At 38.8% G+C, this 26,386-nt stretch overlaps 1 protein-coding gene across 6 annotated transcripts in view; it reads right to left on the bottom strand.

Annotated features, from left to right (window-relative positions):
• The window catches only part of LOC107198422, an 88,992-nt gene that overhangs the window by 36,872 nt on the left and 25,734 nt on the right, over positions 1 to 26,386 (bottom strand). The gene's annotated exons all lie outside the window — the stretch shown is intronic.

Here is a 26,386-nt window from a genome sequence, read left to right as displayed (position 1 = left end):
AAAAATTTGCACACTACAAAATGCAAAGGGGATACAAAGTAAGATTTTCAGAAACAAGCATTGCAGCAACAGTCATTCCATAGAGTCAGAATCTACAATGACAGAGGTCAGACTCTGAAGATTTTCTTTTCCCAAATGTGAAAATGCCTGAAAACTTAAACAGCCAATAAAAGAGCTGAGAGAGAGATGTGTGCAAATTACAAGTGGGAAAGGTAATTATTAGGTGGTGCTAACTACAGGATTGGTTATCACAACTTTGTGGCCCAGGTGCAATGGGTGGTGAGGCTTAGAATGCATTCCCAGTGGGTACACATGTGGAAGCACAGCTGTGTAACATCTACATTCACAGATGCACAAGCCAGACAAGAAGACTAACGTGGACGGAGGGCAGCCAGCCTGAGGAACAAGGGCAGACTCTCACAGGGAGTACCAGCATCCATTCATATATGGGGAAAGAGCACAGCATCAGTAAAGATGCTTTGCAGGTAATTTAGTAGTCCAAACCAAAGGAAAATGACAGTGCCTTTTTATGCTTTCAAATAATTTCTATGTTGATCCTAGTTGGGATGGAGTGAATTTCCTTCACAATAACTAATATGGGGCTGTGTTTAGAATTTGTGATGAAAACAGTGCTGGTAACACAGGGATGTTTTCCCTACATTATGTTTCCTGTAGAGCTTCATTTACAAATTAAAAATTTTTATGGAGCATTGGGATACAGGTTGTAAATACTCTGACATCACTGTGTTTTGCTTGTAGTTGTCACTTTTTACTTACCAGACCCTCAGATTTTGCCCTGGCAGAGGAGCAAAGCAAGTGAAAGATTCCCACTGCATCAGGGTGCTCAGAAATTTTGAGGCAGTGGGTATGAACAGCACAGCCCTGGTTCTTCTGAAAAGTACCTGTGGGTCCAACAACCTACAGGGTTACATGTCCTTAAATGCTGATTGCAGATCCTACAACTTTCCTGGTGTAAGTACTAATTGAATTTCTGATTTTCCAAGAAGTCAGTTGAAACTTCCAACTTACTTTCACTAAGTACTAATTAAGATTCTAAATTCCTCAGTGAGCTTAATAAGTAATGCTCAGGGAGCGTGAAAGCTGTTAAAATACCCAGCTCTTTTCTTTAGCCCAGAAAAAACATTATCTGATGATGATACATTAGACTTTAGATGGAGACAGTGAATTGTGCATGAAAACCATCGTGTAACACTGAAGAGGGCACTACCTCCCTCTCTGAGCTCTGGGTTCAGCTTTCCTTGCTGAGGGCTGAGGGAAAACATCACTCAGTCCTGCTCAGGATGCTGATAAATGGAAAATAATTATTTTTCATGTGAATCTTACTATAGCCAGTGGATGGCACAGGCACCAGAGGCATGCCGTCATGGAGCTGTGTGATTCTGTACTGCAATACACACCAGTTAATGAATGTTTCCCACAGCTCATTAATGAAATGCTGGCAATTGCATTGATCTCTCCTCTTTTCCCAGTCAAGGCTGAAACTTCACCTGTGCAAATCACAAGAGCAGGCTCAGTTCACATACAGCCAAGGGAGGTGTGTGTTCTCAAAGACAACCTGACTTTGCCTCATCTTTCCCTAATATTTTATTTATGCCACATCATCCTTGTAGGGAGCTATTTGCAGTTTTTCTCTGGCTGGACTTTCAGGGGCTGCAGAGCAGTGTCCTGTCAGGTACACTGGTGGTGACAGGGAGCGTGTGTCAGAGAAATTATGAGAAACATTAATCAAAAAGTCAGGCAATGGCAGACCTACCACAGAAACTGTTATTCCAGTTATTGCAGGGACTGAAAACCAATTTTTTTCCAGACTGGCCATGTCCTTTCTGACACACAGACCCCCAAATTTTTCATTGGATTTGCCAAATAAATGCAGGAAAGGCTTGTCAACAACACCCAATCTCTTGATTACTATCAAGTCATAACAGACAAATGGCCAATTCAGAATGACAGTTTGGTGTCCTTTTCATGTACCAGGGAGATCACTTGGAGGGGGCAGAGGACACTGCAGAACCTTCTGTCTTATGGCAGTTTCAACTTCAAGTAAACATGATCCTAAAATACCAGAGTGACAAAAAGTACTGCTGAGGGAAACACAAATAAGTCACCATGTCATAGTATGTAGTCGTCACTTTGTGCAATGTTCATTGACTTGAACAAAATGATGAAACTTTATTCCCTGGTGAGAAGTTGAAGTAGTGCAAGCATATTTATAGTCCACAAACACACAAAGACAACCTGTCAATCTCTACAATGCAACTTCCATCTTGCCTTTCAGTCGTCGTGAATATTTTTGGTTACAGGAGGCAGAAATAGATGGCAAACTAATTCATTGACTTGATTCTCCCATTCAAAATATTGCCATCTTTTGGAAATACCAGAGGACACAGAGGTTCATCCCATATTGCAGAACTCAGTGTACTGCATGTATTTTTGGTTACACTTTGGTTGGACTGTGTGGCTTTTCCTTTTACAAAAATACCTTTTACAAAATGCAATACATCAAGTAATCTTTGGCTCCAGAAAGTTTATGCTCAACACATGCAAATATTTAATCCTCTATTATATAAAACATGACCTGACACTGCACTTATTGTCATAAGCACTTCATTAAACACACTCTTGGTCATGTATAATGTAGTAGAAATTGTTTGCTAAAGGAGCAGATCAGTTGGCATGTATTGGCTTACACTTTGAATCCTCCCCTAGTCAGGCCATGAAAATAATTTCCAGTCTGATGGTCAAATGTGAAAGTGGGAGAAAAAACTTGGGGATAAAGCAGAGTTACTCTTGAACAAATTCTTGAACAAATTTCAATGGGCAATGTTGAAATATCAAATTTAAGATATATTTGTAGACAATTAATAAAATTTGATTTATTGTACACATAAAAATGGTAACAGCAATTTTATGCAGCTTATTATTATTCACTTTTCCTCAAGAAAATCATCCAGCTAAACACAATTCTCCTAAGGGTTTCACTACAGTAATTCTTGTTCCTCCAGGCTAGAAAATTTCCAAGCTTCTCCCTCCCATTAAATTACTCAGGAATGAACTTCTGGACTCTGAAGGAAACCTTCTGCCCTCTGTTCACTCCTCCAGCTCTGTGAGGAAGGGGTGGACATTCACAGGTGTGTCAGCACTCCAGCCAAAGCAGAGGCTCACCTACAAATCACAGAAGTAACGAATCTGCAGAAAATTAATGTCATTTTGGCTGCAGCTTGGATATACGTGTACCACAATGGAGTAAGAATAGGATGCAAGGCTTCTGTAATCCTGGAAGCCAGGCACAGTTTTAGATAAGGATGTGACTGGTGTGATCATTGCAAAAGGCAACAGTGGGTAAAGTGGGTAAAGAAAGATGAGCGTGTAGGAAAAAATCCAAACAAATGGAAGAGTGAGCAGTGGACAGGGAGGACAACAGCATAAATACAGCATCAATTCAGCTTAGTTCTGATTTTTCTCCCTGAAGCTCTCTCACCCCCTCTCACCTTGATTCCAGGGAAAGCACCAAGGAGGGACTCCAGCCCTCTGGGCTCCCTGTTTGGCATCAGCTCCACAACACTGTAAAAGCCACAGCTAATTTAGAATAGAATTGTTTAATGTAATGGTTCAGTGTATAACAAGTGCTGATTAACGTGGTGTGAGAACTGGCCACCAGCAACAAGGGCATTGTTAATGAATTAATTCAATAAAGCTTGAAACTGGCCTGATTTCTCTTACAAAACACTCCCATCACAGCAAGCCCAAATTCCCTGAGATAGATAGATAGATAGATAGATAGATAGATAGATAGATAGATAGATAGATAGACAGACGGTGGATGGATAGATAGATAGATAGATAGATAGATAGATAGATAGATAGATAGATAATGTACCCATATATTTTGTTGCAACACTGTACATAAAAATAGGTATTTTGGAGTGCACACAGGATCTCCCCAAAATTAAAAGGAACCGGTGTGCAGCCTTGGGTTCCATCTACCTAATGCAAAGCTGGTTTTCTGGTTCATTTCAAGACCCAGTGACCTTCTCCCAATAGATCTTGACTCTGGAATAATGATTGGATTTCTCTCTTGTCTAAATGTATGGAATGTGATCCTTCCAATTGTTACATACAACTATACCATGCTATTGATTTAAAATGATCTCTGAAAGCAAAGAAACCAGACACAAACCTCTCAAGAGCACTTGAGGTAGTTAAAAATGGGCAAAAACTTGCAGCTTTCAGATACATGTCTTTTCTAGTAATTTGGCATTCAAGATAGAGTTAAGACTGCAAGTGATTATGTGAAGACAGCTCATGTCAAACTTTCTACAGTAATCTCACTTGCATGTTGCCTTTCAATTGATCAGTTACCTAGCCACAAGGAGAAAAAAAAAACCAACAAAAAAACCCAAATGTCAAATAACTTCTACCAACAGAGCTTGAAGTAAGAAAAGAAGTAGTCTTCAAAAACTAACATTTCAGAAGGTATGCCTCAACACTTTTACTCACATTGAACAGACCCAAATGTAGCTTTCACAATATTTTAAACAAAAGTTAAAAATAAAATCTGCTCTGAATTGGGTTTGGTAGTTTTTCAAATTATAGTTCAAGCAAAGGTTTTTGCTGTATGTGGATCTATTACCATGGGATTTTTTCCAGCACAAATAATTCACTCATGGATCTTTTGAAGCCTTTTCTGTTCCAGCCTTTAAATAAATATATGGTCTACCATTCAAGCATCACCATCTCTCAGAAAAAAAAAAAAAATTATGACACTTTTTCCTCAGGACTTTTCACTTCACATGAAATAGTGAGGTCGAGAGATTCTGAGCCTGGCAGGCTGGTTTACTGCAGTTTAGGATTTGTTCCTTTTGGCCGTGACCAGGTGGAGTCAGTGAAGCTGTTAGATAACAATTGCAGTATGTCCCATTTCAGAAATCATGCAGTAGCCCTGCATTTTGCTATTTAACTCTCAAATGCCATTAGAAATAACCATTTTCTCCAGAAGACTCTCACTGTGCAGGAAACTAACCCACCTGGATTCATGATTTCACAGGAAAATCTCTGTAGGCTTGGGTTGTGTCTGTTCTTTCACCTCCCCTGCAGCTGAACCAGCAGTCACTTCTGACCTGGGGGCAGACCACTGGCTGTTCCTCACAAGCAGAATGGTGAGAAAATGGCACAACTTCACCTTAATCACAAGGTCAAGCTGTAAATAGCAGCAAGGTTCCCATTCTCCTCACCTCCAACAAAGAAATTCTATTGAATTTCACTCAGCATTCAGCATGTGCCCTTTGTTTTTTTGGCAAGCAATGCTCATTTTGACACAGCCTCACTGTGTGAGTACACAAGTGAATGTATATTTGCTTTAAAGCAAAGCCTTGGCTTAGAAAAATATATAGTGTGTTGGGCATGTAACCTGTGGGAATAAGATTCAATGTCTTTTTAATAAAATCTTTAGGCTCAGTGAGTATGTTTTTCTTACAAAGTCTGCTGTGAGAGGAGAAATTCCCCACAGAAACTATGTACTTCAGTAAGAGGCAACAATTCTTCCTTAACTTTTTTCATCCTTACATCTCCTCATTGGCAAATGAATCTAATATACTTTGCTAAGTACAAAGGAGGAAGTAATTTCATTTACCATCAGTAGAAAATGTTGTATTTCTTAATGCTACATAAGCTCCTCTTAAGATTGGCTACCCCACCACTATGAAACAGAGTTAGCAAACACTTACTACCTGCTTTTAGGTGTCCTTGTCCATTTCATTATTGGGAGCTCTAAACTTAACGATATTGGAAGCAGAAGCAGGAAGTAATACACACCAATAAATGTCTGTACACACCCCCAAAAAGTTGTTTTTTCTTGTGAAATCAGTCACAAAACTCTTATGTTCAGATTTAACAATAACAACTGAGCAGCTAAGACTCAGATATGACTACTACTACATGATACCCCACATGCCATTAATATATGTCAGTCATGTGAAACCTCCATTAAGATTTTCCATTAAAAAATTAACATTACAGCATACTGGTTATACACATCAGAAAAATATCCTGTACCCACTGCTGTGTTGGACTTGAACAAGATGACTTAACAGTTACCTAAGAGAAAGCCAAGTCCTGGAGCAATGCAGTTTTCCACTCCATTATTAACTCAGAGTCATTGAGAACCCCTAAACAGGTTATTTATCTAAGTGTTTCTTTTATTGACAATAAAACTTTCAAGCTATAAGTGATATATTAGTGCTTATTTTCTTCTCATTTGTTCCTTGCTCAATCCTTGCATCCCAATGGATGAGCAACAACAACAAAAAGTGCTTCTAACCCTCTGTATTTCCACTGTTAGTTACTAGAATACACAGTCTCAGTTGCCTAGAATACTAGCAACTCTGAAGAAGAGATCAGATTTCATAAAATCCCCAGGGGGTTTAGTGGAAGTAATTTAGGAGAGCAGAAAAAGTTAAGTATTCTCTTCCACACATCAATGCAAACAGCTTAAAGAGAAACCCAGATGAGGCAGAACGCTTGGCATCAAGAGAGACTCTGTAAAGATGTGTTTCCAACTCATCACAGGGTGACAGTAATAAGCAAATTTTTCAAGATAAATAGATTTGGTCATGAAATGTCTTCTTCTAAAACCAGTCAATCTGGCAGGTAGTCCATGCAGTGGAAATTCAGCTTTCTGGGCAGTCAGTGGAGAGAGTTAAGCAATTTCAGAAGGTTGAACCTTCCAAATAGCACAGAAAAGAGCAGCACCTGTCTGCTGGCAGCTTCACAGCTCTTTGTTCAGAAGCATTGCTGTGATCCAGAAGGATGTGTTTTCAAAGAAGCTTCTCATCTCAGGCATTCAAAATCTGTCCTTCCCTCCAAGTGCTTAAATATCCTTGAAAAAGAGGAGCTTCAATGAAAACAGAACTTACAGATGTGAAATTATTTTTAACTTCTATTTTACTCTCTTCTGTTTAAAATCACAGGTAGAAGCTACAGACGCATATTATAGAAATGAAGCATGTTTTCTGAAATGAAGCATGTTTCGAAGACTCATAGTCAGCATGACACCTTGGTGCTCACAGGAACATGGACCACAGAGAGGAGTTCAGCAGACAAGAGGAGTGCCAACTCTCATCACACCCTTCTTGCCAGGACTGACTAAAGAAACTTCACAGAACCTTCTGTGTCAGAAAATTCAGTTTCCTGAGAATCTCAGTTTCCTGTGAACTGTCTCATTTTGATCAGATGTTGTCAGCATATTGAGCCCACTTTGAATCACAACAAAGTATTTAATTCTGATTCCTCTGACAGCAGTTCTGAGACAGACATTCCAAACAATGCTTGGGTAAGGCCATTATGTGTTTATTGACCCTTAAAATCATTGAATTTTAAACTTCCACTCCATAAGGCTCTTCCAGCTTGCTTGTGCTTTGGACTCTTGCAGAGTGCAGAAACTGTTTATGCATTGAAGTCTGTCTGCTTTTCTTACTCAAAACACTGGTTTTCTAATCAAAGAAGGGTTCAGCAACCCATTGAATAAGAGGTTTACATGTAGCATTTCTCCAAAGCATGCATATTATCTCTATGCTTTAAGGAAGAGAGCTTTGTATGTGCCAGGTTTGCCACTGACTGCAGAACTGGACTATAAGGCAATAAATAATCTAATTTTTCAGAATCAGAAAGGGGTTGCAGGTCTACTCAGACATTGCAGAAAACAACACTCAAAATCCATTTTTGTGAGAGATTGGCAACATCAGGTCTCTTTTTGCTCAAAATAATCAATGAGTTTCAAATTCACAGTTCTTTTTCATCTGCATTTAATGCACTCCTTACATTACAAAATATTTTCACTTATACCCTGTGTGCTTAATTAAACCTCACTGACTACTCTACCAGTAAAGTAGGAGTAATTTAGAGGGTACCTGTAAAATTAATTAGTAGAACAACAGTATTAGGGCCACAACTTGTCTGCAGTTTTCCCTAATCCACTGCTGCCGCTACAGCATCTCTGTCATAACACCAATTCTGACAAAACAATAATGCTATCAGGAAGTCAATTATGAGCTGCTCAAAGCTGGTGATTTTGTACTTTATACTGATTTCCTCTGTTTTACACGCCCTTTCCTTCCCTCTCCCCTTTTCTCTACCCTGTAGCAACGCATCTGAACAACTTAGGCCATAGTGTGCCCCAGCCAAACCATATTTAGAGTTTATTATCAGACCCTCTGGAATTCCTCAAGGTTGCTGAGACATAAGCTATTCTAAAAATAAGAAAGAAGAGGCTGAGAAGCAGGAAAACAAGACCACAAGAGCCAGATAACAGAGGGCAGTTGAACACCTGGACTGTAACCAATCCTGTGGCCTGAGAAGTGCTGCAGAGCATGTGGACAGGATAGGGGCACCAATGAAAAGATGCCTGTTTGTGTGAACAGTAGTTTTAGAATGTATAAATAAGTGCATAATGTAAATAATAAATGGCTTCTGACAAACCATATTGGTTCATTGTTCAGAGGTCCTGAGCTCCTGCGCTGCCCATCTTTCCTTTCCCCTCCCCTGTCATCACTACCTTACCCTTCCTTCCCCTCCTCCTTTTCCCTTACTTCTCTCTCCCTCCTTCCTGACATGAGATCTGAAAACTCAGTAAACAGAATCTGAGAAACACAAATTCCAAGGCAGTTAAGAAAAATTTTAAAAGCCTGAATGCTTGACAACCTATTGAACTTTCATACCTTCATGCCAGGTAGGTGAATCACTTCATGCGTTCAGACAAGACCCACAGATTCAAACCTGTCCTGCAGAAGGATTTGGTGCTGTGACAGCCCTGTCCTTTAACCCAGTTTACACATCCCAGATTCCCTATCCCCAGTTGTCCATGGAGAATCAACCTTCCCATGGGCAGGATCAGAAGGCGGCAGCACCTGAGTCCATCTCGGAAATGCCCTGAGGGAAGTTCACTGTCTCTGCTTACTCTGAGTGGGAGTCCAGCTACTTAATTTGTCCTCCTAAGGAAAGGTCTAAAACCCGGTTGATGAAGACCCTTCCCTTTCTGGCCTTTCTTCCCTTTTCCCTCACTGGATTGAGCATGCTGGGACTGGGCACATCTTTGATCTAGAGGATGGAAACTCAAAACATTCCACCTCACAAATTAGAACTTGCTCCAGCAATACCTCATGTTGCTGTTTCTAAAATAATGCTTCCCATTTCATGGATTGCAAATACTCAGATAACGTGAAATTGGAAGCATTGGTGGGTAGTTTATGGGGTGGTTTCTCTTTAATAGCTTCAGTGAAAACAGATCAACTTAATACGTTCTCTTCTAATTTTTTTTATTGTAATTTTCTCCATTGCCAGGGAACCTGCAAGAAGACCAGAGTCCTTTTTTTCTTCTATAGATTTATCTGACCCATACACATTGCAGATCTGCTTTTGATCAGAAAGTGTTTGTTGACTTTTTACTGTATGTTCGATAATAATAATATAATAATATAAACATATTATTATATTAATATATTATATATAACAATAATTATATATTGTGATATAATAATAATAAATGCAAATTATCCTATATATACACAAAGAAGAAAGGAAAAAGCAAAGTAATTTATATTTTAAAAAGCTTCTTGGGGAAAACATAAAATTCATCACTGTAGGAAAAAGTATAAGTTTTCCTGCAGGGGTAAAGGTTGCTGTTAAACTAATTATTTTAAAACTGGACATTTATTTTCTAGTGTGTTGTTTCATGGTTTTTAATACACTAAGCTCACCCATGCTAAAACTAATTACTGACCTTTGATGATTTACCAAACATAACAGTGGGTACTAATCTTGTTAGTGAAGGAAGTTGGAAGCATAATGCTGAGTCATATGTGTTTAGTTTATTCAAAAGTCAAAACAGAGAATTACTGACTCAGAGAATCAAATGAGATTGGAACACCCTTTTAAGACCATTGAGTCCAACTTGAGCATCTAACACAGAAATTTAATAGTTCAAAACCCTACTTCATGTATGAGTAAATACTGAAAGTAGATATGGAAATACTTCTGCTAATATTCTGCTGAAATAGTGTAGCAATATCATCTGCAAGGTTCAAACTTTAAAATATAATCCAAAATCTCTTTACCAGATTTACTAAAATAATTTTAAAAATGCTTTTCCAACCATTGAAGTAAAGTGATTTTGAAAAAGTTTAAAATGCAGAGCACTGGCATATTCCTTGATATCATGGCTTAGAGGAGTAAAAATTGTTGATTAAACCTAAAAATGGCTAATATCAGAATATTCAAAAATCTGCAGGATTTAGCAGGGGACTAATAATAATAAGATTGTAATGATTTTCTCAGCTTCTCAGTGATTATTCATAAGGAAAAAGACTGCAGACACCTACTTAAAGACACTACCTATAAGAGATGTCATATAGTTCACTGATTTTGAGAGCTGCAATCATTCCATGAAGACTTTTTTTTCATACAGATACATAATTCTACTTATATGCAAGACTTTTCCTCGTGCAAAAACATGTAGGACCTGGCTTTTCTCTTTACTCTAAAACCAGACAAAAAACCCAGATACATTTTAACTGTCCAGAGTAAATGAAGGAGTACAAAACTGGATTCACTGGGATGAGAACTAGGGAAACTGTCTGGGTCTGTCTAGGGAAAAGTTCCATATCCTAAATAGTTTCGCATTTCAGAAGTTAGTTTGCTTCACTCTCAAATAAAATCCAGAAGTTTTCCTTATGTCTAAAGCAAATTAATCAGAAACAGGCAGGTACAGCTGCAAGGTTTTTCACTGCTGATACAGTCACAATTTTAAGTTTAAATGTGGGTGTTTTTAGAGTTGATTCAAGCAATAAATGAAGCAGTTTAAACATCCCAGCAACTAAAGCAGGTTCTCAACATTCACTTAAAAATGAGCGTTCTAAGTTCCCTGTCCCCCACCAATGCTTGGTTTAGATAAAGAAATTCAAAATTACAGAAAAACTTCGCATTGCCCTCAAGGTACATGATAATTATGAGATAAAGAATAATCCATGTGCTAATGAGAATAAAATAAATGAGTGGGGAAAGGTTCTCCTTTATAAAAAAAAATGTGTAGAGGTTTTATGGCAAAACATTCTACTGCTTTCACTGAGTCACCCTCCTGTAACCCACATGGTTACCAAAACAAAGCTCTTAAGGGTATCACTAGTGCACAATGGCTGCACAACATATTTTCTGCTTTTACTGAGATATGAAGGAGCAGTGAACCAAAAATCTGACAAAGGTAAAAAGGAAAGAAAACTTGTTAGTGTATTGTGATAAAGTGATGTGAAATGGTCAACATAATGTCTGTACTTGAAACTGTTATTGAAAGTGTATTTGAAAGTGTTAGGGCAGTGCAAAGACAATGTGTCTGGCAAAAGATGACAATTGTTCTATTTTTTGTGAATAAAATATCATCTAAATGAGTAAAAAAAATTAAATATGAGAAATTAGAGAGAATACATTGTTTTCAGAAACACAATTTGCAAAAAATAATTTCATTTATAGAAAGGATGGGTATTTATATGCTTTTTAATCCATCAGTACAAGGAAACTAATGACAATCTATATGCAGCAAAATACATGGAAAGTTTGTGCTATTTACGCTGAGTTTTTCTTCAAGGTAAAGTTTTAAGCAACTGTAGGACAGTAAGTGCTATGAATTTACCAAGAGAAAAATCTGTAAGAAAAAACACAGACCCTTTTTAAAAGCCTTGATGATGTCCACAGTTACTAAACACTTTAAGGAGAGATTCCTTCTTCTAACACTGATAGTAACAAGCCACTGTTTCTCTCCTTGATACAATACCCAGAACATCATATTTGTTCATCTTCCTGTGCTGGGTCAATAGCTGTCAGTGTGAGATGTGACACAGAAAAAAGAGAAAAGACAGAAAAGTGTGTTTCTGCCCCCTTTTGCCGCACCGATCAACAGGCTGCCCCTGCAGGGAGCATCCTCTGCCACAGCCCTGTGAACTCTCTTGAGTTACCTTTGTGAAATGTGGTGCTCTGTTCAGCTAGCTCCACATGTGCACAGTCTATGACAGAGAAGAACATTTCCAAAACAGTAATTATTGCTTCATTTTTCTTTTTCTGTAAGTACTCACTAACTCAGTTTGAATCACTCACTTTACTCTGGATTTATCCACAGGCAACTGGAGCAGAATTTTGCCATGGGCACCCTTGACTTCTTAACAAATTCAAAACAAAATAGAACTAAAAACCACCCAGATGAGAATGAAAACCTAAGCAGCTATCATAATAAAGAATAATTCAACTAGAATCTTTTGGTGGGAGCTAAGGGCCGCCTTCACAAATGCAGCCACAGCTGTGTGTTCCCTGTCTGTGGCTGGGAACAACTTCCATTTTTAAGTTTATTTAAATAAAACAGTAAATTAAAAGATAACATGTCTCCAGACACTGGTCTGTGCTGCTCCATCTCCTAACTCTTATCCATTTCATACCTTCCATCCTCCATTCCTTTCCTTTCTGGAATTTGTTGCCTTCTATTTTTTTATACAAAGAGCTGCTTCTGCCTCAGGAGTCCTTGGGAGCCACTAGTCAGCTGCCTGAGGAAATCCCCTTGTTTCTTGATGAATTCACTCTCCTCTAGTTTTTGTCAAGCCATCCAGTCCCCAAGGCTCCCTCTTCCTCCAGCAAGTAAATTTGCCGCTTAAAAAGCTACCCTGGGAAACAAACCTGCCCTCTGCCATGAGCCTTGTCCCCCTCAGCACTGTCTTTTAACTCCATGCCCCAGGCTCCAATCCTGAATCGGAGTCCTTCAGGATGTCTTTTGCAGATATTTACAAACAGAAAGAGAGAGAGCATGCAATTCAACAAATTCATTTTTGTAATATTGAAATTGTTTTGAAACAAAGCCATTTTTGTAATATTGCCCTTTCAAGGGTGAAGAGAATTTGAAAATTAAACCAGCTGGAGCTTGATTTGTCAGTCAAACCAGCTTGTGAAGAGCTGTGTTACTTGACTGACACATATCTCTGCCATGGATCAGTACCAAGGTACATGAGCTGTCAGAGGAAGTGTGAAGCTCATGAGGCTCTCACATAAATTCAGTCTGCTGAAATCACACAATCCACACATTAGGGGCTCATTTCTACCTACACAGTTAATGGTGCGTGGTTTGGGGCTTGCCTTCTTAATAGGCACAAGCTTTACTTCTTCATGTATATTTAGCATTTCTTAAGACACAACAGGTCAGCTTCGTAGCTGTTATGAAATATGTGTAATGCCAAAAGGGACTAGACTCTGACCTAGCTGTCTATGTAAGAAAACTTTGGATAGCTATCTGTTTGACAAAAGCACATGGAAAACAGTGGCTTCAGATGTGGAAAATTTAAGCTGCTTATCATGCATCTTTTATCAGAAAAGTGTATCAACCAGTAGAACACTAGCTATGTGGAATGGCCATGGAGAAAATCTCATCACCTGATCCTTTGAAAAAAAAAACCAGGTATTTTTCTATGACATGTGCTCCAGTTCCAGTAAAGGTCATCAGACTGGACACAGGAATCATCTGCTGAAATTCTGAGGTTCATTTTGCATGGGAAGAGAATCACCCTGATCACAATAATGGCCCTTCTGTCCCTAAAATCTATGAAACTATTAAGTTCATAGAACAATTCCAGCTCATATCCAGCTGCTAATGTGAATTTGAAGAAGACAGTCCTACAGTGGGGCTGTAAGAGTCATTGTAGTTGTTCCTCATTTGGTTGATGCAAACACAAACTCAGCTGTTCAGGTCACTGCATGGGGAGTAGCACTTATTAAAGGGACAACTCAGGGGGAAAAAAATAAAAAAGTATGTGCTATTCTAAAATCAGATCTGAAAACATTAAAGAGAGAGCCTCACAGAAAAGGCAAGCAAGGTCTGCTTAGGCAGAAGACACATGGGAAAGAAAACGGGATTTTCTTGTGCCCTTACAGTCAGTGTCCATTATTTGAGAAGAGCACTTTCAGAAGAAACTCCTGCAAAAGTCCTCCCTCACACCACACTGTGATGTGTCAGAAGCCTCACTTCAATGTGCATGAGCAGCACATGGTGACACACCTGGCACAGCAAGAAACAGGTCCGTTCTCCTTCACACTGAAGCTTCCAAACCCTTGGCTGCTGGTCTTTGCTAGAAAGCCAAATGCCACATTCTAACAACTTTAATTTCTCCAGTTTATGCACAGAATTTCTCCAGATTATACCACAGAAATTCATGGGCCACTGCAATAAAACAATGTTCAATGGCTGTGCACTTTTTAACCTGCATTTGCTGATCAGAAAGCACAGCAAATAATTGCATTCAGAGGTGCATTGCTACATAAGTTTGGTGACACTTGATGGACATGAATAGTGTCCATGAAGTAGGAACCTGTTGTAAAGTACTTTCATGGTAGCCTGACTTCAATTAGCTTTGAATGACAAACTGGAGCATTAAATGCAACTAACTCTCATAGCAACATCTTTTCTTAAGGTGTAAAATGAAAACTAGAAACCTTTGTACAATGCACAGGAATTATACCACAGCTCCTGTTATTCTCAGGAATATCAGGACCCTTTCAGCAAGAAGGATTACCTTCAGACCCTTTTATGCTTAATCACTTCACAAGAAATCCTGATCTGATGCCACTCTGAATAGACTTGAGCTACACAACTGTCTGTTTTCTCATTGCCGCTGTGCTGGAAACAAAACACAGTAGCCTTTAGGATGCAAAAGCAAACCTGACGTGTTCTTACAAGCACCCTGATACCAACACACACACAATATGTAAACATTATTTCATTCCATCTTTTTCTCAGCCATATGTCTGCACATAAAAGTCTGTCCCACACTGCACTCAGTTCTGGAAAATAAAGGACACAAAAAAGTTGCTCCTTCTCAGATCTCATGGAAGCTCTTGGTCTATAACTCTTCATATCTTTGAACCATGTAAAGCAAACATGTTCCCACAGTAATTTTACATATAATGATATAATAATAAAAATTCATCAGTTGAAAGAGGATATGACTTATCTGCTGCAAAGGTCATAAATGAGGATTTTAATGATGTGAAATATAACATCTGAGCTTGCAGGCATCAGAAGGAGTATTTAATTGATGAAGTATTTATGAAGTATCAAGCATCACTTACTAGAAATGCATTAATTTATGGCTGATATAAAATCCGACTTCCTAAATAGATTAACAATAACAGAAATTCTGTGGGAGGTACTGCTGCTGCCAGCCCTTCTCAGCAGATTCAGCTGCAGGGTTTACAGCCTGTTATTTTGTCTCTTCTGGTGGAAAATAAGAATTATATCCTGATCCTCTCTTGAATCTGTGTGGTGCCAAGGCTAACTAGAAATGCAATTAATGTACAAGTGATGTGCCATGGAGAGACCATCTCCCAAGGCAAGCTATTCACACACTGTCAAGCCCCAAATCTCTGGGAAGACAGGAGTAAAGACAACTCACTTGGGCAACCAATTCCAGTTCTTCCCAGTCAGGGGCAGCAGCACTGAAGATCTCACAGGACACATTCTAGTAATGAGCTTTAAGGGTGTGGAGGGTGAGAGAACATCCATCCATCCATCCATCCATCCATCCATCCATCCATCCATCCATCCATCCATCCATCCATCCATCCCTGCCAAGTCACTTCCAGCAGGAAGGAGGGAAGTGGGCCCAGAGAGCTGCAGGGATTTTGCCTGCCAGGTGCTGCTGCAGGTGAGCCCAGCTCAACTTGGTGAGGAGAAGCTTCATTTACTACCAGTTAAAACCAATGCAGGTTATAACAAAGACAAAACACAACCTGATGTATTTTCCCCAGGACATAATGTCCCCATTCCCCTCACCTTAAGTCCTGCAAGGACTCTGGGTGAGTGAGTGAGTGAGTGACCCTGACTGAGGTCACCCTCAGGTCTCTTCTGTGCAGCTCCTTGTCATGCTTCCACCAGACATGGCACACCTGCTCCAGCCTGCTTTGCAGCATCTACCCCTTTGTGCTCTGCTCCCTTCTGCCCTGTCCTTGCTTTTCCTCACTCCTTCACTCACCCAGAGGTTCCCACTTCCATTCAGTCCCACCTGTGGCTGAAGGGTTTGGCCAGGATTGGCTGTAGCTCCTTGGCACAGATGGAATTGTCTGGAAAAGACCCTGGAGAGACGCTGGCAAAAAAAAAGTTTACTTCCAGGGCTGGCCCCTCCCATTAAATTACTCAGGAGTGAACTTCTGGACTCTGAAGGAAACCTTCTGCCCTCTGTTCACTCCTCCAGCTCTGTGAGGAAGGGGTGGACATTCACAGGTGTGTCAGCACTCCAGCCAAAGCAGAGGCTCACCTACAAATCACAGAAGTAACGAATCTGCAGAAAATTAATGTCATTTTGGCTGCAGCTTGGATATACGTGTACCACAATGGAGTAAGAATAGGATGCAAGGCTTCTGTAATCCTGGAAGCCAGGCACAGTTTTAGATAAGGATGTGACTGGTGTGATCATTGCAAAAGGCAACAGTGGGTAAAGTGGGTAAAGAAAGATGAGCGTGTAGGAAAAAATCCAAACAAATGGAAGAGTGAGCAGTGGACAGGGAGGACAACAGCATAAATACAGCATCAATTCAGCTTAGTTCTGATTTTTCTCCCTGAAGCTCTCTCACCCCCTCTCACCTTGATTCCAGGGAAAGCACCAAGGAGGGACTCCAGCCCTCTGGGCTCCCTGTTTGGCATCAGCTCCACAACACTGTAAAAGCCACAGCTAATTTAGAATAGAATTGTTTAATGTAATGGTTCAGTGTATAACAAGTGCTGATTAACGTGGTGTGAGAACTGGCCACCAGCAACAAGGGCATTGTTAATGAATTAATTCAATAAAGCTTGAAACTGGCCTGATTTGTCTTACAAAACACTCCCATCACAGCAAGCCCAAATTTCTAGAGCCCTCAGGCAGGAATCTTATGAGCCCATTGGTGTTTGGAGGAAATTGGAGTCACATGTGGAACTTCAACATTTTAACACACTGCCCTGGACATCACATCAAGGACATGGACCCTTTCAAGAGACTCATGAAAATTTAGGACTATGAATTGTTACAGAATCATAGAATCACTAAACTTGGAAAATATCTCTGAGATCATTGAGTCCAATCAATGGGCTGGCACTGTAGGAGATATAATTGGTGTTTCTATAGTAAACTGCAACAGTGTGAAAGTGCTTTGACTGCCCAGGAGGAAATAAGGTGGAAACATAGCATAGCTGAGCAAAGAAAGGGGGAAAATCTAGTGAAGAGAAGAAAAATGAAGTGGTGTTTCCAAAACAAAACTTTCTCCAGTTTCAGAAATAATCCAAACATGTGAATGACCAAAGTTTCTTGGTGGAAAAATAGAGTAAAAAGAGAACTGATGGGATTTATTATTATCAAAAACAACTGCAAACCCTCTTCTTTTTACATACATGAGATAATGGCAAATATGCAGAATATCTGCATGTCCACAGGGAGTGGAAAGAAATATCACCAAGAAACAATGTTCAAGAAGGTTTTTTTCATGGAAAAGAAATCTTGTCCATGTGTTGAGGATCTCCTTCTAACTGCCTTCTCTATGTATAATATACCAAAATATAATAATATTAATAATACATATTATTATATTTTATTATTATTATACTATGATATAATAATAATAACATATAATAAATCAGCCTTGGTGATTTCTGTGACATGGTTGTGGTTTGTGGAAGGAGCAAATGAAGTTCAGGGTGTTTCTGTTGCTTCCTACGTGTTCTTATCGAGAATTCCCCTTTTACAGAATGAATCTGAACTATAATTTAGGCTCTATCTGAAAGAGTAGGCCTACATCTTCAACATTCCTCTGTAATTGCAGGGAAAAAAAAACCCCAAACAGATGTAAGAACTCAGTAGGACCTTTTTTTCCCACTGAAGAGATGATGAAATGGAGTCAGAGCAGTAAAAGGCTTCTTCTGTCTGGGTGAAAATCTGCACTGACAGTGTGCTATTTGTAAAAGTTACTGACAAACTGTAAAAAAATTACGTAGTACTAAAAGTATTCAGCTCTTAAATTTATCTCACTTGCTAAGGAGCAAAGGCTTTGCAGGATGTAGAAGAAACAAGGCCCACAAAAGATCACACTTTCCCCTTGACTCAACATGTTGCTGCACTGAAGGCCAAAGTCTAGTTTAAATTCAGCTACCATGTCCCAGACAGTCAAATAAAGTCAGTGGCTGGAAAATTTTTTCCATTTCAGCACGGAGTGTTTCTGTAGCTACTGGCTGTTTGGAGAGGAACAGGAGAGAGAGGAACAAAGGTGTGCAGTGGGAATATCCAGAAATCCTGGAATCAAGGGCAATGAAATCAGGTAACATTTTTCTTTTACCATAGTGCAAGAGAAAAAAAAAAAATAAAAACATGACTGGGGAGTTCAGACAAAGCAATAACTTGACTGGCTTAGACTAAATCAGAATGGCTGGGGTGGAATTCAGCTATTCAGACAGAGTGACAGGCTAAAAAAATTCTTATTTTAGAAGGGGCAGGAAAGAATATACAATTCTCTGTTATATAAATACTTCCAGCTCCCTCAGTCTATTCCTAGCATAATATCCAAGAAATATTATGCTGTATCTGTCACTGATTGCATGGGCTGCAGTGGCAACATTCCCCTTCCTTCCCCTAATCCTCCAATTCACAGACACTGCCAAATATTGATTTGAATTTTACGCAGCAGTTTGGGTGTCTTATTGTGCAGTCTCCTATGAGTCCTAAAGATCCCCTGAAAATTCACACCAAGATGCACATTCATTTTACATAACTATTGATTTATTCTAACTTCCACAATGTTAATTTGTATTTTGAAACAGAGAGTTTCCTAGTTCATTTTTGTTTGTCAAAAAGTCCTCTTTTCAAAAAGAAAGCTTTTTTCTCTTTTTGTTTTATCTTTACATCCAAACACATAGCAAACATCTCTTTTTCTTAACTGCTGCATTTTTTTGTGTTCCCTTCACATCCTATTTTCCCATCAAAAAGTTTGCTCATTCCTGAGTTTGAATTAATTCTGAAAACAGAGAAAGTTTTTGTTTGCAAACACCACTTAATTTTTACCTTCTCTTCAGCTGTTTTTTCCTTTTTCCTTGTTCAACTATTCTACACTCCATCTTACTCCCTTCTCTCCAGAAGCAAAGTATGGAATGTTGCTTATAATAAGCTAAATCATGAACCTGACCTCCAAAGAGGCCTGTCCCCTCTCTGACTTTTAGAGATTTACCGGGGGGAGAAAAGTTGGTCACCTGGGAACTTGTGTTCTGAAATTATTTAGTTAGCACAGGAATGCAGCAGAGGGAAAGAAAATTAGAGCTAAAGCTGACTGACTATTTAATTATTGATCCTATTCATAAAGAATTTAGCCTCTGTTTTGTTTATTGTTTAACTTGTCTATTCATCCTCTGTGCAAATGTTGGCTATTTGAAAGGTCTGGAAAGCATTTTTCAGATTGAATGTTTGTCTATGCTTTCTTCCTTCATCATTTGTTTTGGTGTAGTGTGGTGTGTATACACTTGGTTCAGGCAACAATCAAGACACTATAGCTGGAAAATTTTAAGTGGAATTGTTTTACTGGGAGCAAAGGCAGTACAACATAAATTTTTTCAAGATCGTTTTTGCAAATTGCCTCCCATGGGAAAAATACCAGCTGACTGAATTCACCCACATTTTATACAGGTGAATAAATTCCGAGTGACAGCTCAGGATCACACAGATCCAGGCATCCTGAAAACCTCCTGAGACAGGGCTCTCAGAGCTCCCTTGGGTCACTGCTTGCTGCCAAGAATCACTGCACTGTAGTTGCTTTTATCTTTCTTTGAATCAGAATCTTTCCCTTTTCAGATTATAACCATTGCTGCTTGGCACAAACCAAACCAAAGCAGATTTTTTAGCATCAGGTGTCACCAGAACCACAGGTTGGGCCAGGCTGGAAGAGACTACAGTGAGTCATCTCGTCCCACCTCCAGGCCCCAGCAGGACCATGGGTCTGGAATATCTGCAGTGAGGGAGACTCCATAGCCTCCCTGGGAAACTTCATCCTTGAACCTGATCTGATCTCCAGGTGTCCTTTAAGGAATTGGGCCTCTTGAAGAACCTGGTTTGTGTTTTAGCTCAACAGGTGCAATTTAAGATGCTCGGTCAGTTAAGCCTCACTTAAAACTATTTAGATATGGGGTGCATGCAAACCCCTCTATTCTGGCATTTTTAAGAAGCTAATTTTACAAAGAGCTGATAAGGAGGAACACCTCACATAATGGTGAGTTGTTCCAGAATATTTCTCGTTACTTTATTTCCTGACCCCAAGACAGAACCCTTATGACTTCTCCCCAGAAGTGTGCACACACACACTACAAATCCACATACCACAAGCTTTTCCATAGAGAAAATAATAAATGAGCAGCAGAGAGGAAGAGCAAGTAAATCACTTACTTATCACCACAATTAACCTCTTTGAGTGAGTAGAGATAATCAACTGCATAAATTAATTTGAGGAATTATTGACCAGTCAATAGCTCCATAAAAGGGGACTTAATTTGTCTGAGAATGTATCAGCAAAGCTCTGCTGCTCCAAAACAATGAAGCAAAACAGTGGATGACACAAATCAAAGTGGCCAGGCCAAAGCAGAGAAAACTATACTTTGAAGCCTAGAAGTTCAGAAAAAATAAAACTCACTACATAAAAAAATCAAAAAAATCAGGGTCACTTGGTCTAGAGAACAGAATAACAGTTTTAAAGCATGGAAAAATTGTTCCAGAGTTGTGTAGAGTGAGCAATTATCTTAAACGTCATAATGATGTTGATTTCATTTTTTTCTCTTGAACTCAGAAAATTAGCTTTTATCCTGGAACATGAGAGGCATCTTGTCTCATGGTCTTGCCCTCCTTATTAATGATCTTTAGCTAATTAGAAGCTGGGAAAGTAGAGGCTGACAATGTACTCGGAGACCAATTGACACAGTAGTCTTCTGCATGACTGAGAAAATAATCCCAGGCTGGTCATAGCCTGTAAATCATCCCCTTGCAGCAGTGCTCCAGCAGTAATGAAGATAAAAAATTACATTTTGCAAAACAAAAGCTACTTTTCTCCTCCTTCTGTCAGGGAGCTCAATTTTGTAAGCCTGGTACTAAGACTCAAAATTCAGCTTATCTTAGTGCTTGCTACATCTGTGCAGAGCCACATCTCTGGATGCATGCTCTGAAAAGCTGTCTTAAAGCCATCTTTTATTTTTTGTTCGCTATTTAGGATACTTGCTTTCTCCAGGAAAATGTCTTATATCAAGGCTTTTGTCAGTATTCCTATTAAAACCAATTCCCAACATTTACCTGTTAAATCTATTTTAATTTTTGTTCTCTTATTTTCATTCTTGGCCACTTTTGTCTTTCTCTGTTTTAAAATACTAACCAAATAACCTGCTAGTGACAAGACATTGTAATAATATCATACAGTATGTCCAGAGCATGTAAAAGTTAAGAGAAAAACTGAATGGCAAAAGGCATTCTCAGACAACTATTTCACTTAAAAAGCAAAAGATCTTTTATAACAAATTGCAGTGATAAAGATCTTTCTGGACTGTAGTCTCTAAAAACAAATGCTGTTTCCATAAGTGTTGTCATAAAGCTATGCCCAAAAGTCAAACTCGGCTGCTGCGCATGCTGCAGCTTATTTAACAGTACACAGGGAAACTCTAATTACTAATGTGTCAGAAAAGAGGAAAACACTGGTGCGGAAAATGGCTTCACACAATCTGCCTTTAGGGACCAAAATCAGGAAGTCAGATAAGTGGGTAACTAAATCACTAACTCCAGTAGGATGGAAAACAGAGCTCCTCTCTACTGATGGAAGGAAACTCACTACTAGTCCTGGAGCTTTCCCCTTCCCACTTGGACTCAGAGCATCCAAGTAGTCTCAGAAAATTTCTGTTCTGGGAAATGGAATAGCAACAATATCCTCTGATCTTCCTTCAAGCACTAGGGTCACCAAACAAACAAACAACAACAACAAAAAAAAAACCCAACAAAATACGCCCTAATTACCAGTTTTTTCACCCAAGGGCCTGCTACTTTTAGCCCCAAGGCAACACTAAGGAAGACAAAAGATGGAGGAAGGTGACAATTACTGTTTGTGTGTCATAATTATTCCCTGGCATTTTGTGTCCAGTTCTGCAATCCTTTGTGAAAGTGGTGACTGTTTATTTTAATAGTACTGCTGTGAGCTGTACAATTGAAACTGGAGAATTCCCTGGTGATACTCACAGCTGCTTGGGCAGCCTGAGTTTCATCTTGTGCTTGTGTTCAGCACCAAAAATACAAAACCTGTCATTTCAAACACTTGTCAAAGAAAACAGAGGATAAGGAAAGAAAATGTGTTTTAAATAGTGGGTACAAATTTTCATTGCCTGTTTTGTTTCAAGCATGTCATACTTGATTCCGTCTAAGCTGTACATTTATTTAACAAACGGCTATGTCAGAACTGTTTTTTGTTAAAGAACAGCATAAAAAGATGTCATGCCCTATATATCATGATGGATTAAAATGAACTAAGTTGTTGTGGCATCAAATGTAAATTTTTAAGGCTGTCTCAATTTCTCCTAATCCAAACTAATTTGTAAAACTTATAGAACCAAAACAATACCTCAGCTACATCCTACCACAGTGCTGTTTCTAAGCAAACAGTTCTGTTTCCCTTGGCTTGGTAAAGCTGAAACTCAGTCAGCCTTGTTCAGTAAAACTGCAGCATGTTATAGTCAGTGAGACCTGAAGCAACAATAATGTGTATTCCTAAGGGTCGGCAACAGTGATTTAATGCTTTGAATTAAGCACAGTACAAACATTAATCAGAGAAATGTAAAACTTTCGTGTCATGTGATCACAATTGATCAAACCTTTTGCACCTGGCCTAGTCCTGGGAAGACTTTACAGGTTCTTCCACATAAAAAACTGCTTTCTTCATGCCTGTTCTGAAACCATCACTAGAGCAGAAGCTCATGCTGGGCAGCTGGGTAGGAAGGGGCATCCCAGATGTCAGCATCTCTTAGTAAAGCTGGCCTAAGTCCATTATTGAAGCAATTCTTGCATGTCAGGGGGCACATAAAACTCTAGTATCCTCCTTACTCTGGGAAACAACCTCTGATGAGGAAGAGCAAGGGCAATTATACCATCAAGAAGTCCCTGTTATCACTGATATGGTAAAAGCTGCTTTATTTTCTCCAAAGAAGTTGTAAATAGCCAAGAAAAAAAAGGCAGAAAAATTAAAATCTTCCTTTATAATATGCGCTTAAAGTGAGAAATACCATGTTATTCATTTGCATTAATTCACTTACAATCCAAATTCATTAGTCTGAACTTCTCAGGGCACAATGAGGGATTCAAACAAGACCAATTTACTTTCTTTTCTGTAAACTATCTGTTTTTTTTTTAATTGACATGTCATTTGTGAGCATACTTTACGCAGAGGGCCACAAATGAAGGAACTTGTTCAGCTACGTCATTCTAAATTTAAAAATATAATGTTCCTCATTTTCATGGCTTCTATATTCAGCTCAGTTCAAGCTTTTTGAAACTATGCTATCTCAGATATTTGACCTTCTAATTGCTCTGTTAAAAACTGGATTAATATTGATCTTATGAATGACTGTCTGCCAAAGGCATGACAGCTTTTCTGTCAATCTTTAAAAGACAAGACAACATAAGGCCTCTACAGAACAAAAATTACAGATTCTGAATGAGAGGGGAAAAAAACTATAGTTAGCATTACTGAAAAACTCAAAATTATTCTGCCTGCTTTTTAACTAAGAATACTTCCATTGCTTGTGAAACTAGAAAGACTATATCTAAAATACAAAGGTAAGATGATCTGCATGTTTCCTGTAGTCAAATATATTGAGGGATGAAAGTAATAGCTTTTTCATCATTATCATTTTGCGTAGTACAGGTGAAAATACTTTAAATCTCAGTCACTAAGTTCTTGCTTAGTGCTTTTGTGGGTTCTCAAGGGAGGAGACACAAGTTAAATTTAAAAGAAAAATGTGAAAGAGGTGGGGTAGAAAGCCCTGCTGTGGCTGAAGTGATTTACTTCATCTCCCTCTACACAGATCTCCTGTGATCTTGATTCACCACTCACCAGTTGTTTTATTGTGATGACTAGAGTCACACTTATCATAGCCAGACTTAGGTTTAGGTTTTAACTGGAGCAAGATGGCTAATTCAGCCATCCAGAGAAGAACCTATTAAAAAAAAAAAGGGTTTTTTTGCAGGTCATGCCATGAAGAATTGCAGACAGAGGCAGGTGACATGACAAGGGCATCTGAAAAGTGTTAAAACTGCTTAAAACAATATATGGATAGCATGCAGTCAGCAATGGTCCCTGAAAGGAAGGAATTAATACTTGGGCTTTAAATTCAATCTTTGTGCAATTATCTCACAGTTGCTTAGGTGGAATTTCTGCCAGGTGTGTTAACCTGAATTGCTGCTAATGCTTCAGCAAGCCCAAATTTCATACTCACTTATTCAGTAATTTTTCAGTGGGCTGGCATAGGCTTCCTTCAAGGAATGCCCTAAATCCAGGCCTTGCCAAAGCTGGGAGGGTGGGAGAGTTACTGGGGAGATACTGGGGAGAGGTGACCTGGCCATACAAGAGCCTGAGGAGTTTGGCAGAGCCCAAACTCACCAAACTCCTTTGTTCTGAAAGTTCATGAGTAATTTTCAGCAAAACTACCATGTATCCCATTTGTTTCATATACTTTTCCCTGCCCTTAATCACTGAAAATGCATCCTTTATGCGTGACAGGTTTTTTACTGGTGCTGTAAGTAACATTATCACATTCATTCATGTCAGTGAATGTTAGTCAAGTTCCCAGTTTTTCAAGTAAAAATTTCCCTTTTTCCCCTTCTGTTGGTTTTCAAAGTCTTGTTGAATGGGGAGAAGATGGAAGAAATACATGAAAAATCCTGCAGGTTTTGATGAAAGCCTTTTTTTTTTTCTTTCCATAAGGGAGCCCCTTCCATTCCTATGGATAGATCATCAGTCGGCTGGTAAATGTTTGAGGTTTTAACCCTGAATAAATAACCCAGGAAATAATGAGTTTGTTTAGTTAGATGATGCATGTGTAGGCCCTATTCTTTGATTTCTAGAGTTTTCATTTTCATTTTCTAGCTAACAGGACACAATTAATGTGAATGCAAAGGATTGGTGCCACTGACCTTCAACCTGCTATTAGGCAAATCTAATACTCAGTGTTAAAATTATCTACATGATATAGACAAGCATATATTAAGCTTCTGTGTGAAAGCATTCTCTATATTTAGTATTTTTCCATCAAAGAGAAATATGTCTTTGAAAGACTCTTATATAACAAAATATAGTTTAATTGCTCAATATTTCTAGCAGAAGTGATTCTCAAATGTTTCCAGATTACTCAGTTATGAAATAGAAGTTTTTCTTTGCTGTCCAAATTTTCATCTTGGGGAAATGTGTACAGTATTCCTAAGTGATTGTGTCCCTCTGGTGTTCTCCAAGAGCACAAAAGAAAAGAAATAGTTATAGAATGGTTATTTATAAAGGAAGTGAAAACTATTTCTGACAAAATAATCTGTATTGTATTCTAGCTGCTAGGACTGTTAACTATACCACAGGAAAAAAACAGAAGAAAATCCAATCACAAAGGCAGATTTATGTCATTCTTAGAGAAAACATATATGCCTTTGCAATGCTTAGGTTGCTTTAAATCTAAAGCTACTTTCAAGTTTCATTCAAATTATGTAAGCTTGATTTAGGAGTGCAGCTCTAGGTCAAGGAAGACTAACAGTATCCAAGCAACAAATGATTAAATTAATTATACTTTTCAAGTTGTCCTACAGAAGAAGGAGGTTTACATAGCAAAAGTGAAAATAAGGGGGGCAGAACACAACAGCACAACCCAAATTCTACATATATCATATTCATCTAAATATGCGGTATATTTCTGGAGAAAGTGAAAGCTGAAAGCACAGCCTGTTAGCAATGCCTACACCATTTTTCTGTAATGGAGATTATTTGCACACACCTAATGTAACATGATTCTTGTTCTTAGACCTCGTCCTTCTTTGCCATGGGGGAGAAAAACAGAAAGAAAGAATCAGTTATGGATTACTTTGCTCTCTCTGGAGCAACTCTCCATTACAATCCTAGGGAAAAGAATGAAGTTAATGTATTTTTGTAACTCAGGACATCATAATATTAGAGCTTCACAATCATCAAAGCCTTAGCTGAACTTTACATATTTAATGTCACAGATTCTTTTTTGTCATTGTGTTTTGTGGTTTTTTGGGGGCTGTTTTTGTTTTCTTTTTTT

This window comes from Parus major, chromosome Z (assembly GCF_001522545.3).
Source record: "Parus major isolate Abel chromosome Z, Parus_major1.1, whole genome shotgun sequence".
NCBI lineage: Eukaryota > Metazoa > Chordata > Aves > Passeriformes > Paridae > Parus > Parus major.
The sequence above is the reverse complement of the archived record's forward strand: the minus strand, read 5'-3'. Positions and strand labels throughout refer to the sequence as shown.